This window comes from Cyprinus carpio, chromosome B1 (assembly GCF_018340385.1).
Source record: "Cyprinus carpio isolate SPL01 chromosome B1, ASM1834038v1, whole genome shotgun sequence".
Lineage (NCBI taxonomy): Eukaryota > Metazoa > Chordata > Actinopteri > Cypriniformes > Cyprinidae > Cyprinus > Cyprinus carpio.
In genome coordinates this window covers 34,456,123-34,470,397 of record NC_056597.1, presented here as the reverse complement: position 1 = coordinate 34,470,397, position 14,275 = coordinate 34,456,123, and the positions used below count along the sequence as shown (strand labels likewise).

At 39.4% G+C, this 14,275-nt stretch overlaps 1 pseudogene; it reads right to left on the bottom strand.

Annotated features, from left to right (window-relative positions):
* Positions 1–6,201: 6,201 nt before the first annotated feature.
* LOC122135807 lies at positions 6,202–7,429 on the bottom strand (annotated as a pseudogene).
* Positions 7,430–14,275: the final 6,846 nt, after the last annotated feature.

The following is a 14,275-nucleotide window of genomic DNA, read 5'->3' as shown; positions in this document are numbered from 1 at the left end:
ATGGGACTCAGCAATCATCTCTCTCTGACTCCGGCCCAGTCACTGTTTGGCACACCACCCCCCCACTCCTCGCCGATTTCTCATTGGACGATTTCCTGCTCACAGAGATAGATAGCTTGCTGTTTGATAACGTTTCCCTGCGGTTTCGTCCCTGAGCGGGAGGCCACGGGCGCGTCAAAGTCATTTTCTATGGTAACAGACGAGCCTCGTCAAGAACGCTTGGCTGGTTACGGTAACGGCGGGATCACCCAATCGCGCTTCCGTCTAATCAAGACTTTTCAAACTGGATCTGAATGAACTGGATCACATCATGGAGGTTTTGGTTGGGTCCGTAACTTGATGTGCAAAACGTTTGAATTTGTACTGAATATATAAGGTCAACTTTTAACACAAAAAATTTGTGATTGATGGTATGTAGACCAAAAGGGTTATTATGGTAAAGCTATATGCATATGTGGGTATAGTTATTTTGATACAGTATCAAAGGGTGCACTATACATTGATGTAATATATTGCAATCATTTTATAATGTTATAGAATGCTATTTCAATATTTTTCTTGTGGAAATTTCATATGAATTACGTTATATTTAGGATTAATTTTTTTTTTTATAAAAAAAATACCAAAATAAAACAGACATGAAAGAAGACACACAAAAACAGCATTGGTTCTCTCTTAAATTCTTTTTTATTTCTTGTGTACACTTAAAAGAAAATTTACACACTTGGTTTTGTTTTTTAAAGAACCTGGGCATAGCGCGATTGACCTCGGTACAGGCTCTTTAGAGATATCATTCATCTGTATAGTTTTTCCATAGGAATTTTCCCATAACATTTTTTACATGTTCCTAGTTGACTGTACACAGTCCGAAGCCACAGTTAACTATTGTAAGCAGTTCTTCTGTTATATCTTTACAATGTGCAAAATCCTCCCAGGAGACAGAATAAACAGTAACACAACTGAAATGAAAGAAAAAAAAGAACCAGGAGACAGAAAAAAGCCAAAAATGTGAGAAAAACATGTTTTCTGGCGAACATTTCCCATCATGCACTCCTGGAGTACAGGACCGCAGTGATGGCAGACATCCTCCAAAAGCGTCACTTAAAGATTTATCAGAGTAAATAAAACGCAGATACAGACCAAAACACAATGATAACAGGTAAATGAGCAAAACGATACAGCAGATATTGGTCCCTTATTCTCAATACACATAAATATACACACATTTTATATATATATATATATATATATATATATATTTCAAGTTGGTATCATTTCATTCAACAATTCCTTCACTACCAATACAGTCCAAAGCCAGTGTTTCAACTTACATTAAAAAAAATAATAAACAAAACAAGAACCGAAAAACATGAGCAGCTAATGCAGAGATGTGGTTTCTATAGTTGTTGAGGACTCTGTCTGCGGTCTGTCAGTGTGGAAAGAGAGTTAATTTTTTAAACTATTTGCACAACAAAATGATAAAGTGTTTCACTAAATGCCTGTGCGAAATCAAATACCATAAACACCTACAAGTAATAACAATATTGATTGTAATGTAATAGCCAAAACGATTTTTTTAAAAACTAAAGCCTTTGTTAAGCAAAATCGCAAGCAATTTTCACAGGCGGCTTTGGTTTCAAGTCGATATAACTACCGCATTTATAGATCTAAATACAAATCAGATCATTCACATCATCATTTGTGCCATTGAAGGACTTTTAAGCCAGTGTTTCATAAAAACAAACGACCTGAAAATAACAAAGTGCCTCTTTCTCCCTCATACAGACTATCTTAACTGTGAAGAATACTCGAAAGGAATCATCCTGATTATATACCGATTGGCTCTAATATAAACACAAACTCTTCTCCTACCCCTTATCCTATAAATAAAATGATCTAGTTTGTTTCTCCTCTAAACCGATCGATCTTAGTCGATTATCTCATCCACTCGTCTCCTAAAACATAGACAATGTTTTTGAACTTAAAAACACCCAGGAACATGACAAACAGGAGTTAGAAAACCAAAAAGGATGGAATTAAAAACATAACGTCCATTTCGTGAAAAGCTGGAGAGCAATACACAGAGAAAGAGAGGTGAAAATTGCAAGGAGGAGAGGACTGCATCAGTCGGGCGTGGGAGAGGGCGAGGAGGAGGAGGGGAGGAGAGGAGTCAGCGTGGAGGGGAACATGAGGACTTCTAGCCTGCATGAACGACAGATCCGGCAGACCTGAGATCACCTCGCAGAGCCTCTTCACTCAGACTTCTCCTCCTTCTGCCACAGGGCTTTCTGGGTCTGAGAGAGAGATCAGACCTGAATATTGTATATAATTCTGTGTAAAACCCATCAAACTGTTGACAGTTTGATCAAATAATTAGTCACATTCCTACAGAAAGCCTGCTGTTTCTGAGCTCAGCACGAACTGTCGTGTGGCTCCTCCTGGTGGCCCAGCAACAGTACTGTGAATGTGATAGGCCTCACGTGACCTGGTGGAGGTGATGGTCTTCTCGACAGTCGACATGAGGTGCGATGCGAACGCATCCCCAACTCTACTGCTGCCTCCGCTGACGTCCAGCTGTGGGTGTGCTCTTGGTTCAACGTCGTACAGCTCCGGGTCCACGCCTGCACATGCACGTCAGCACACTTGTATTACACCAGCGAATGCATGCATGCAACAATGATCATTTGAATGGACGGTTTAAAGATATAGATGCAAAAATAGAGCAGAAATCCAGAACACCACAGACAGCTTTGGTGTTTTAAACTGGAAGGTGTTGTCAGCAAACCTGGTATGGGGGTGGCCGTGCCGGGAGGTCGACTCGTCCCCATGGCCGAAAAAAAATCGAGGTTGAGCAGAGAGGATCCTCCCTCGCTTCGGAAACGCAGGGATGGTGAAAAGACGAAGAAGGTTTATCGACAGAGAGAAAGAGAACACAGGAAAGAAGAAGTTGACATATGCTCAGGTCTGGATTAGTGATGAAACTACGTGATTGGTTTAGTGCTGGTTTCTGTTAGCGAGAAGCATGAAGAGTACATGAGCATCCAACATAAATGTGGAGAACTGTTAATCAAGCGTTTAGTTTTCACGAAACGAGGCACGTTTCCATTATTTGGGAAGGAGAAAAGCTTGTTTCTCAGGCGATGTTTCCTCCTCAGAATGATTGATCCGGGGGCTCTTATACCGTCCCAGAGGGTTTGTTTAAGGCCACTGCGGCTCCAGTCCAACTGAACGGGCAGGACGGGAGGAAGAGACTCCTGACGACAGAAAAAAAAAAAGAGACCAGTTATCACATTTTACAAAGTAATGCAAAAAATAATAATTAAAAATCTTAATGAAAAAGTTGTTCTATTTAGTTGTCTTTTAAGTTAAGATGAAAAATCCTGTCACCTCACAATCAACAACATTATGGTAACTACTGATTTGGATGCTTTTGTCACAACTCGTATTGTAAAAAACACTTCCTATAAAAACGCGGTGTTCTAAAAGTAAAGTTTGGACATTTTCCGCATCAGTCTTACGTGAGTGATATCCCTTCTCTCACAAAACGATTGTGCTTCAATAATGCCTAATTATCCAGTCACCTTACTTCAGACTGGGATGTTAAATGACCTTCGTTAGGCTATTTACCTCCATACATTCTTATTCTTTATTTATTTTTTCTAATCATATATGCTATATATTATATGATAAATTTAATTTGCATAGATGATATGTGGGCTTGCTACAGTTAAAATTTTGGACAAATAAAAAATGACAATTCACAATCCACAAAAGCATTCAAGCATTAATGGCACTATTTACTATTCATCAGATTTTCAATCGTATTTTTCATTTACATTTATAATAAATCATAACTGGCCTTTGGTAAATAATGTCAAATTATATTTTATATTTGCAATTATACAAGCAATCCAGCAGTTGATATTTACTATGTAGTATATAATACGTGAGTATGTAATACTTGTATATCCAAGAGCTTCGCCGTAATAGTTACATTTTTTAACAATATAACAGTCAGGCAGATAGTTTGATTGGCTTATTCAGGTATAACTGTATGTGTGCAATTAAGTTTTATATAGAGAGGTGTGTAATATGTGTACTATTTTCCAGGTGAAAGGTTTACGGGGAAGATGCTCACCTGGGCGGTGTCGGGGGGACAGGTGTTCAGCTCCGTAGGCAACTGCAAGGAGGATTGTGCGATTGAGGCGATCATTTCAGCGACAGAGGACGGTGCTTCACCGACTCTTTTTGTGGGTTCCAGCATCCCCTGCAGACCAACAGTCGTTCAAAGATGATTGATTAAACACATATGAGCTTCAGGAGACGTACTAAACAATAAACCAAGCGTCCATCATTCTCACAAAACATACACACACAGCTCGCCTGCATTCTGGGCTCACGCACCCAGACTGGCAGCATACATTGGCACAATTACAAGCTTGCTTTTTATCATGGCCCCGTGAACAGCTGAAGAGAAGACGAGGAGACAGAAAGTTAAAGAGAACTCATGTTACAAATTTCACGAAGAACATAGCTTCTTATATACATGACTTGACCAAATCCTTTGTGTTGCCCATAACCAAACGCCCACATGTTTCTGGTGTCGATTACCAAGCGAGGCAGAGCAGTGCTTTCTTGGTATGAGAGGCCGCCCCACTGGTACCGGAGGCCATAGGCAAGTATGAACATCCTGCAGCCTGCTGCCGAAAGTCCCGCAGTGCCCTTACAGAAACCCGCAGGAGGAGACCAGAGAGCGTTCATTTGACCACAGTGACACTAAAGATGGACTTAACGAGGTAATTGGCCACCACGCAGACCACTAAGCAAAATACCTCACCCTTGGTTGGCCCTCTGTCAGTTGTCTTCCTGTTGGTGATGTGTCAGGGAGTTGTTGATGGAAGGTGTCCGATGCTTGTGGTCACCGTTCCTCTGCCAGAGGGCGAACAACCAGCTCGAAACTGGCCTGGAAAATCTTCATCTCCAAACGGCTGACCCAGTGCAGACTTTGTAAAAACACAGCAGAAAAAAGCAAGAAAATTGTTGCCAGTAAAAAAGTGAGATAGAGAGGGATCAAAAGTATCATGGGTCCATAAAAATATTCCGCACAACAACTGTTTTCAACACTGATAATAAAATGTTTCCTGAGCAGTAAATCAGCATATTAGAGTGATTTATGAAAGATCATGTGACACTGAAGACTGGAGTAATGATGCTGAAAATTCAGCTTTGATCACAGAAATAAATTACATTTGTCCAAATAGAAAAAAAGTATTTTTGATCAAATAAATGCAGCCTTGGGTGAGTAGAAGCATGACTTTAAAAAAAAATATTATTATGCATATAATTTATTATAAAAAAAAAAGAAATCTAAGTAGCTTTCTCTAATCTTTTTGTATTCTATCGGTTTTCTTTTCATTTATTATGCAATTAACAAAAAGCAAAAAAAGACCTCTAACACTAGCTTGCTCTCTATTCTTTTCTATTCTTGTTTTCTTTTTATTATATTATTTAAAAGCTCCCTTGCTATGTTTACTGCATTAAGCTAAAACTGAGACCTTGGTACGCACTTGTATACGCATTGCTCTGTTGTGGATTTTGATTGCTTGCATTGTCTCATTGTACGCGCTTTTGGATAAAAGCGTCTGCTGAAATGACCTAAATGTAAATGTATTTATTACTGAAAGGTATTGGTAAAAAAAATAGACGTTATAAAGGCTCTGTAGACAGAGTAAACCATCCTGTCCAGGTTCATTCCTCAATCTGATTTGATTTCCTGTGCTATTTTTTCTGGTAGGACAACAAAATGAATAACAGAATGGGGAAGAGTAAAACCCCCCCCCCCCAGTAAATATAAACCATCAAACTAGTATTTTTAAGTAATCAGACCTACCCAGTTGTACAACTTTGTGCCCCCGCAGCAGTAGGGGCGCCGTAACTGTGGTTGGCTTTCCTGCCAATCATTTCTGTTTTTTTCTGTACGCCGCTGCATTCTGTTTCCCGCCAAAACATTGCCCACTGATGCCCCTTCATTGCTGGATATGATCCGGATCAGAGAAAAGCCTGCCATCCTTCATTATCGCCCACCTGTGCAGAGCTAAATCTGCGAAACTGTCACTTCCAGGAAAATTCCGCAAATACGTCGTGCTCATACATGCCAAGTACTGTTTACTAGGTCGTTGATGTGTCAAATCGCCAAATTCATCATCTTCGACCTCCACGGGGACTCGGGTCCTTTTCGGCCAGGGCTGGGAGACCCCTGCTGGTCACATCAGTAAAATCCATTGCGCGAAACGAGCTGGCGTCTCCAAAGTCACGAATCTCCAAAATCTCATCACGTCCTCGGCCAGTGGCTGTGGTCGGCCGGAGTGATGTATCCTCCTGATAGGCGGAGGCGAGGGTACGATCCCGGTCGTGCGGAAGTCGCAAATTCTTCGAGCGCATATGTCCCGAGAGCGGCGACAAAAGAGTCTCAGTTTCTGTTTCCGTTCTAAAGGTTCCTCTCTGAGCTTTCATCTGTTCTTGCCATGAGATTATCCCCAATAGAGTCGGGTGACACTTGTTCTCATCGGTTTCGCTAAACGTGACACCATTAAGGGCTACGGTTGCCCGGCCCAACACTTTAGTAGCATCAGCTTCTAGCTCCCTTCGATCTATATCCGACCCTTCACAGAAACCCCTTTACCGTTGCTGAGACTTTCAGAGTTTTCCGAAAAGAATCCAAACCCTGTTTTTTCTCGAGTCCCTGCTATTGTCTTCTAAAATAGTTCCTCGCTCTTCAACACTGTCGCTAGCACATTCTGTGGCGGTATGCACCCTTGATTCGAATCGTCCCTCCCGTCCCCTGAAGGGTGTTGTGTTCAGCATTTGAAAAGGCAGAAATCTGCAAAATCATCTGGACTGACATCAAATTTGTTGGTTTTGTGGTGTGGTAGCGGGCTTCCCGGGGCTTGGTCTCATGTCACAAAACCCCTTTGTGAGCACTTCGCGGGGCCATTTTCGTCAATGGCGTCACTGTCAGTCCGAGACCCCGGTGTGAACTCCAGGGATCAATGTGAGCTTGGTGCTCGTTTGAACTTTTGAGTTCCTCTACACAAACCGTTCTGCCATTGGGCGTGGCGGTCTGGCCAGAGCCAGGCGTCACACCGTTAGCTTTCGTAGACCCTGTGGGTTGAGTGGACAGTCCCACGATCCTTCCATTGCTCAGCAGCTCCGGGGGCGAAGTGGCGTTCAAGCCGAGACTGGTTGAACGTGGTGGGCGTGTCGAACTCCGAGAACTTGGTGCTGTTGGGGACGCCGTTGAAGTCGCTGAAATCGTCATCCTCATCCTCGATGCCACCTCCATCGGGGGCGGAGAGGAGGAAAACATGCGTATCACTTTCAGGCTCCATGGGCCTTGAGCAGAAACACAGCCGAGAGCTGACACCTGCATGCCAGATTAGCATTCGGGAAAATATGACTAAAAAACACTGAAGTACAAATGCAGGGTAATTTATTCTCAGGGCCTTTGATGATCTAATCTAAAAAGAGTTTTACTAGATTTGTTATTGTTCGAGAAAACTTTTTCTGGCAGAAGAAATACGATGCATGCCATTAATCAAAATAAAAACAAAATTAGCATGGATAGGTCAATTATCAAATTGCAACCCCAATTTAATGAATACACAGTTTTTCCAGAGTAACGTGTGGCTTTGTGTTCATTTACACAAGCAAAACATAAATCTGGTCCACAGTAAATGCTAATCCACATCAAAATCTATGTTTACTAATCTGAGTTTGTGTGGCATAGGATAACATGCCTTTGAAAATGCAACATGCCCCAAATCATCTTCCCTTTTTGTAATGAGAAGTGCCTATAAATTTCCCCCAAAATAAAGCTACAGCTGTACTCTAAAGTAAAATGATTTTATATTTTTTTCTTAAATGCTCCACTAAAATATTACAAAGTAATATTTTATGTTTACAATTATTATAGTCATACTGATATATATAGCCCACATAGTTTTTAATCACATTTTTTAAATGTCAGAAAATCACAGAGAGGTTTTTTTAGAGAGGGAACACGATGAGACTGTTGGAAGCTACAAATTAATTAAAGTGTCAGGATGCCCTCAGGATTAGTCCAAAACCATAATTAGATTTCATGTGAAATGCAAAAAGTCGTTTGGAAATGATTTCTGACACAGCAACAGAAAATCAGCTCTTCTGCAACGCTGCATGTTTTAATCTCAACAGTGAGAAGAGCAGGGAGACGCTGCATGATCACTAATTCTTCCTCTTTAATGAACTTAAGCCTCGTTTTTGTACATCAGCATCATCCTGCGTCTAATTACTGGTGTTTGCAAAGACAAGCAACACTTTTGCTACAGCTCTGCATACGTGTTAATGCTTTAAGCCCTAAAAACTAACAGAGAGTAAAACATCACACACTGCTTGTGCTTCAGTAAAACAGCCCTTTTAGGACCAAACAAAGTAAATCTTCTTAATCTTTACATGCATGAACAAGATGCATGCTTATGTTTTATCAAACCACGATCACCATTGTAACTCCGCTAAGCAAGTTTCCCTCTGTAGGCAGCACTCATTATGATAGTGCTCAAGGGGCCATTTTCCGGAACAGGTTCCCGTTGTCTAACTCAAATCAAATTTAATAAAGTAAAAACCAAGGACCGTCTTTAAATCAGACACTAATTAAGTGCTCAAAGGGAGAAGTGGTGACTTGAGTGGAGCAGAAAACCAGATCATTCTGGAAATCCACGTCACTCAATGCATAATTTTCAAAGGAAGCAAACCAAATAAAACAAGGCTTTTAAATGGTCTTGTATCGCGCCTGGGAGCTTCGTCAGTGCTGTTTGCCCAAGGTGCTTCAAACATGAGGAGTGACACTTGTGAAAACAGCAAGATCTCTGCCAAACCTCAGTTTACACCACACCACTTAATTACCTCCGTTTAAGGCATCTTATAGAGGAGAAAATAAATTTAAGTTCAAAAGCTCAACAGATTTTCCCAAAAGAATTATTTACTCCTCTGATTTATATTATTGTAAATTAATTTAAGATACATCACGCCATAAACTTCATAGTGCTTATGCTTCATAGATTTACTCAAATTTCCTGTAAGGATAAAACCTTTTGCAAATAACTATATTAATAATCGTAACTGCGTATTCATTTTATTATTTTATGAAAATTATACTTTTAAAAAAAGGAAGATTAAAACAGGAACAGAAAGTAATAGTCTAAATCTAGCACAAATACAAAACAATTTTACTATCAGAAAGCAACAACAACTGTCCAACTTAATTATTTTACTCCTTTAGTTTATATTTTGCGAAATTCCCGTGCATTTATCGATTGGGCAGTGATGCTCTTATTTTCTTATAATGACACACTACTCTATAAAAATCTAAATTAGGCTGTAACTGTATATTCATTACACATATCAAGACTTAAAAGTAGTAATATAACGATTATTAATAATATAGTTTCTAAATGACAGTATTTAAGTGCATAGGACACACTTTAGGAGTAAAGTTATTAAATCAATCCATCACAGCTGTTCAGAAACACCAGGGCCCTTCACACATAAATGATCAACTAACGTTACCTTCCCCCCTGAGGGGGGATAGTTTAGCAAACTGCTTACCTAGCTTTTATACAAAAATACAATCTGTGAAAATATTGAGTCTCTGTTACATACATTAAAAAGTTTTTTTTGTTGTTCCTACTCAGCATAGGCTTAAGCTTATGTATTGTTTTTGTTTATTGTTAATGTTAATTTTTTGTACATGCGAGTTATTTTATTCCATTTTTTCAAACCATTTATTATTACATTAATGTTTATTATTATCTACTTTAACAATTGTTTTACCATTAAAAAAAAATTACCTTTGTACACTGCTTGTCGAAAGACCCAATGTACACTGAAAAATTAATATATAAAATTATAACAAAATATAATTAGAAAATATGAGTCCCCTTTTTTTACTCACTACAGAACTGTATTTTTATATGTAGTATAGATATTATTTATATCGTTTATTATGTATTATATCTATCTAGTGTTTAGCATAATCTATCTTCTTATTATTATTATGTATTATTTGTCAATTTTTCATTTTATCAAGTTTTTCTATGTTTTTTCTTACGGCCCAAACAAGTCCGTTATTGGCAAGTACCCACGGCATAATACAGTCACTATAAACCTACTGGCAGGACAACCCTAAGGAACTAGCTTATTGATAATAGGACATAACATTCACGGGAAAGCAGAGCAGAGATAAGAAAGCCAACAGGGAAAACCGAAGCAGGAGTTTAACAGCACAATTGTGCCGGAAGAATCTTCAATGAACACTAAAATGAAATCTCCAGACTGGATGAAGAGGTTAAGTAACATGAGTTGCAGCACACCAGTCAGTTGCAAGTTTGAAAATCTGTCTGTAACACCAAAAAATACTCCGTGCACCTCAAGATCACTGTGTTTCACAAGCACCCGGTTTATACAAATGTAACTACAATATTACTCAATTATAGTGCGTCCTGCCCTGTGCTACAATCATCACTGACAAGCAATTCAATTAATAGAAGCCTTTATTATTAGAAACAATGTGGTCAATCAAGAGAGGTGAGTGACACACCTTGTTTAAGACAAAAATAAACAGAAAAGAAAGCACTGGAATGACAACGATTTTTCCCTGATTTTCTGCTGGTCTCAAGTAACCAAAGCACCTAAATGACGTTCACATCCTCAGGGCTCATCACGCCGTCTCGTAAACCAGTATGTTTACTGCTTGTAATCGGAAAGATACATTGCGTAAGACAGATGCACCTCGCAGCGTCACCCTTTTTATGTCTTTAACATGTGTAGGAAATAAACAATACTCTCGGGGGGTGTAAGGAGTACATAGCTGGAGAGTACACATTCAGGCTAGTACGTTCATATATCGCTATCACTGAAGCGTAGATGTTAAACGGCTGTTGTTAGATGCAAAAATTCATCTTAATTTCTTCATTCTGCATGCCCACTTTAAGTGCCATAAGTCAACATGCGATGCAAAACGACCCTTATTTACGTTTCAATGCATGCTCTTGGTCTGATTTAATATAGTTTTAAAAATGTTTAAATTGTAATTCACTCTGAAATTCACTAATGTGCACTGCACATTTCTGTAGTTCAAAAACAGTGGCATTTTAGCACTGAAGTCCAGAGCTGGTTTTTCTGAAGGGTTTTTTGGGTGCAATTCCTGAAATAAGCTCTTTGGTGAAAACAAGCTCCCATTTTTTTCATTTTATCACAATTGCTAACAAGTGGAATACATTTAAACCACAGAGGTTGTAAAACTCTAATCACATCGCTTTCACAGCCTCATGTGCTTATAAGGGTGCCGTGTCAAACATTAAGTTGAACGTTCAGCGAAACGTTTTAAAAAGCTGATGGTGATGTTGAAGTTACATGATCTGGTTGTAGGGTGTTGTTTACATTTCGTTTTTTTACGTTTGGTGATTATGTTCAGTATCAAAAGATTGTGAGATAACAAAAATGGAGTGTGAAAGATTGGTCACAGAGCTTTTTCTGCAAAAATCCAAAAGCCAAGGAAAATCCTATTGAGTCCAGAAGGATGCGAACTTATGGTTTGAACTACAAAATACTCACAATCAAATCAACCCTATTTGAAACTCTTGTTCTGCACTTCCAGAAAAAACGAATAAATGGATGCGACTGGCATTTCATGTTGACTTTGCTAAAATGCTAATTGTGATGCTGCATAAAAATAAATGTTCCTTATAGCTCAAAATGCATCAATCAGAGTTCTAGCTGATTCGGAGCATCCTTCGGCAGACAGACAGCTTTAGTGCCAGAACGGACACGCAGCAGACGTCAGTGAGCTTGGAGGGTCAGACTGCGCTGATCTGGATGATGTCGGATGGCTGTCCCGGCGTCACGCGGTGGTAAGAGTCAAAGAGCTGATGGCAGTCCACAAGCACACGGAAGCGCGGTTGGATCGCAATGAATCTCAAGCTGAACAACAACAAGGAGAGAAAAAAACAACACCATTTAGACGTCACATTACAGCTTCCAAATTGCATGTCATGTTCTGCTTGTTTGTAGGACAGAGAGTGTCAGCAGATGAACAGTTATTTCGACTATTTTGGTTTGATATATTCATCAGTAACTCTAGGATTACATTTATGCAAGGCTACATGGACTATATAAAATAATAAAAGTCACTCTTCGGCTTGGCTTCACGTGTCTATTGCTCTGAAAACTTTACTTATTTTTATAAAGTACACATGAGAATAAATTTTATATTGTATTGCCAAACACTTACTGGGCTGAAGCACTTAGGTTTAGGTGTACGTGATATCCAGAATAATTATATAGATTATTTTTTACAACTAACATTACATTTGATATCAGGCTTTGCGGAAGGTTTATTCATTCATCTCTCAGTCAACAATGTAATGCATGCGTTATATGTTTGAAAAACTCCAGAGCTTTGGCATAAAACTAAGCAATTGAATAATCTTATGAGACAACATTATATCGATATATATAGAGTGTATATATATATAAGGTTTTTGTATCGACTCTTACTGTTATAAAGTTCTCATGATTTTACATTACCAAACTATCAAGAATTTTATCATTTAAACACAGGCACTGCACCAAATGGCACACTTTCCTTAGTTCAGCCTCGTTGGGGCCTCGTCCTTCGTATTCACATATATCATACGATTATGAGCCACAGAAGCCTGATGATCAAATACAATACAATAAAAAAACACAAATGCACACTTTCTTAAATTTCCATTTAAAAAAAATATAGAAAATATTTTTCAGTCACCACTTTATTTTAAGGTCCAATTACCTCTATTAACAAAACATTAACCAGGGATGTAGAATATGATCAGCCGGAATATGTGCTGTATAATCTAATAAAACATTCAAATTATCTAATAATAGGCATGTACAAGCACACTAGTAATGTGGAATTGGTCCCTATTCTAAAGTGTACCACTTTTTCGACTATTCTTCATATGTTTATGGGGTTAAAAGCCTTCAATAACACCACTAAAAACTCTACTATTAAAAAGACAGCCAACGTTCAGGTTTGCAAATAATGTATCACTACACAAAACATGGAGGTCATTGTGTTGAATTCAGAAGATGACATGACCTGAAAGGCTGCCTCTGCGAGGAAGGGGAAGAGGAGTATTGACCTCTCACTCCTCGCCCAAGCTGTAGAAACACAGGCGTTTCGCAAAATCTCCGGTCGTCGAACCGCACGCACAGATCAAGAGCACGTCCCCGCAGCACAACGTCAGACGATGTGCAAAACGCATCAGAGAAAGAGCGCAGGAAAACATTCACACAGCTGTGTCTCCAGGGTGGTTCCAGCACGTGTGTGAGCACTTGTGGTGTGTCTGTGTGTTTACAAAGCTAACGGTCCGGATCTGCATTCACGACGCCCATGATCGTGATTTTTCTTCCCCGGTCTCATTGCACACCGGATGCAGCCACAGGAGGGCACGGCCTGTCAAACACAGCACAGCGACGTGACAACACAGCATGAACATATAAAAACACACACCACATCTGTCAGGTCATTACCAGTTTCTGTTGCTCATCTTTTTGCGCTCTGAACTGCCAGATCGCTGGTTCTCTGTGGTGGACAAAGCACAAGCAGGAAGTTTTAAGCGGTCGCCGTTTGTGCCAAAAAACATGCACATTACACGTACAGATACACAGCACTGAAAGGTGGAGGAAACACTGATTCACTGAGTGAACATACAAATGCACATACCAAACTGCTTCTTTTACACACAAGGAAAGTGGAATGGAGACTGGAGCTGTCAAGCCCCAGAGAACAAAAGGCACATAGAAAATATCCTTACAATACATAATAATTATATTCCACGGATCTGAATTAAATCATTGCTTATTGAAAATCGTGCTCTAAATCTCTATGCGATTCGGCATATTAAAAGTTGTCAGGGAAATATAAAAAACATACTAGAACAATGACATTTGAACTACGTAAACAAACTGTTTTGTGCCAAATTTGTTTCTTCACACAAAACTAGTGGTTGCTTCATAAGGGACAATATAGCGCCACAAGTCGTATGCACTTCTTTTTGGAAATTGACTGCTCCATCCCCGTTCACTTACATTGTTAACAAAGTGTTAACGTTTTCTAAACATGTTTGGAAGACACGAGGGTAAGTAAAAATCGATGACTAGATGTTAATGTGGCGGTTCCTTTAAACCATCAGTGCGT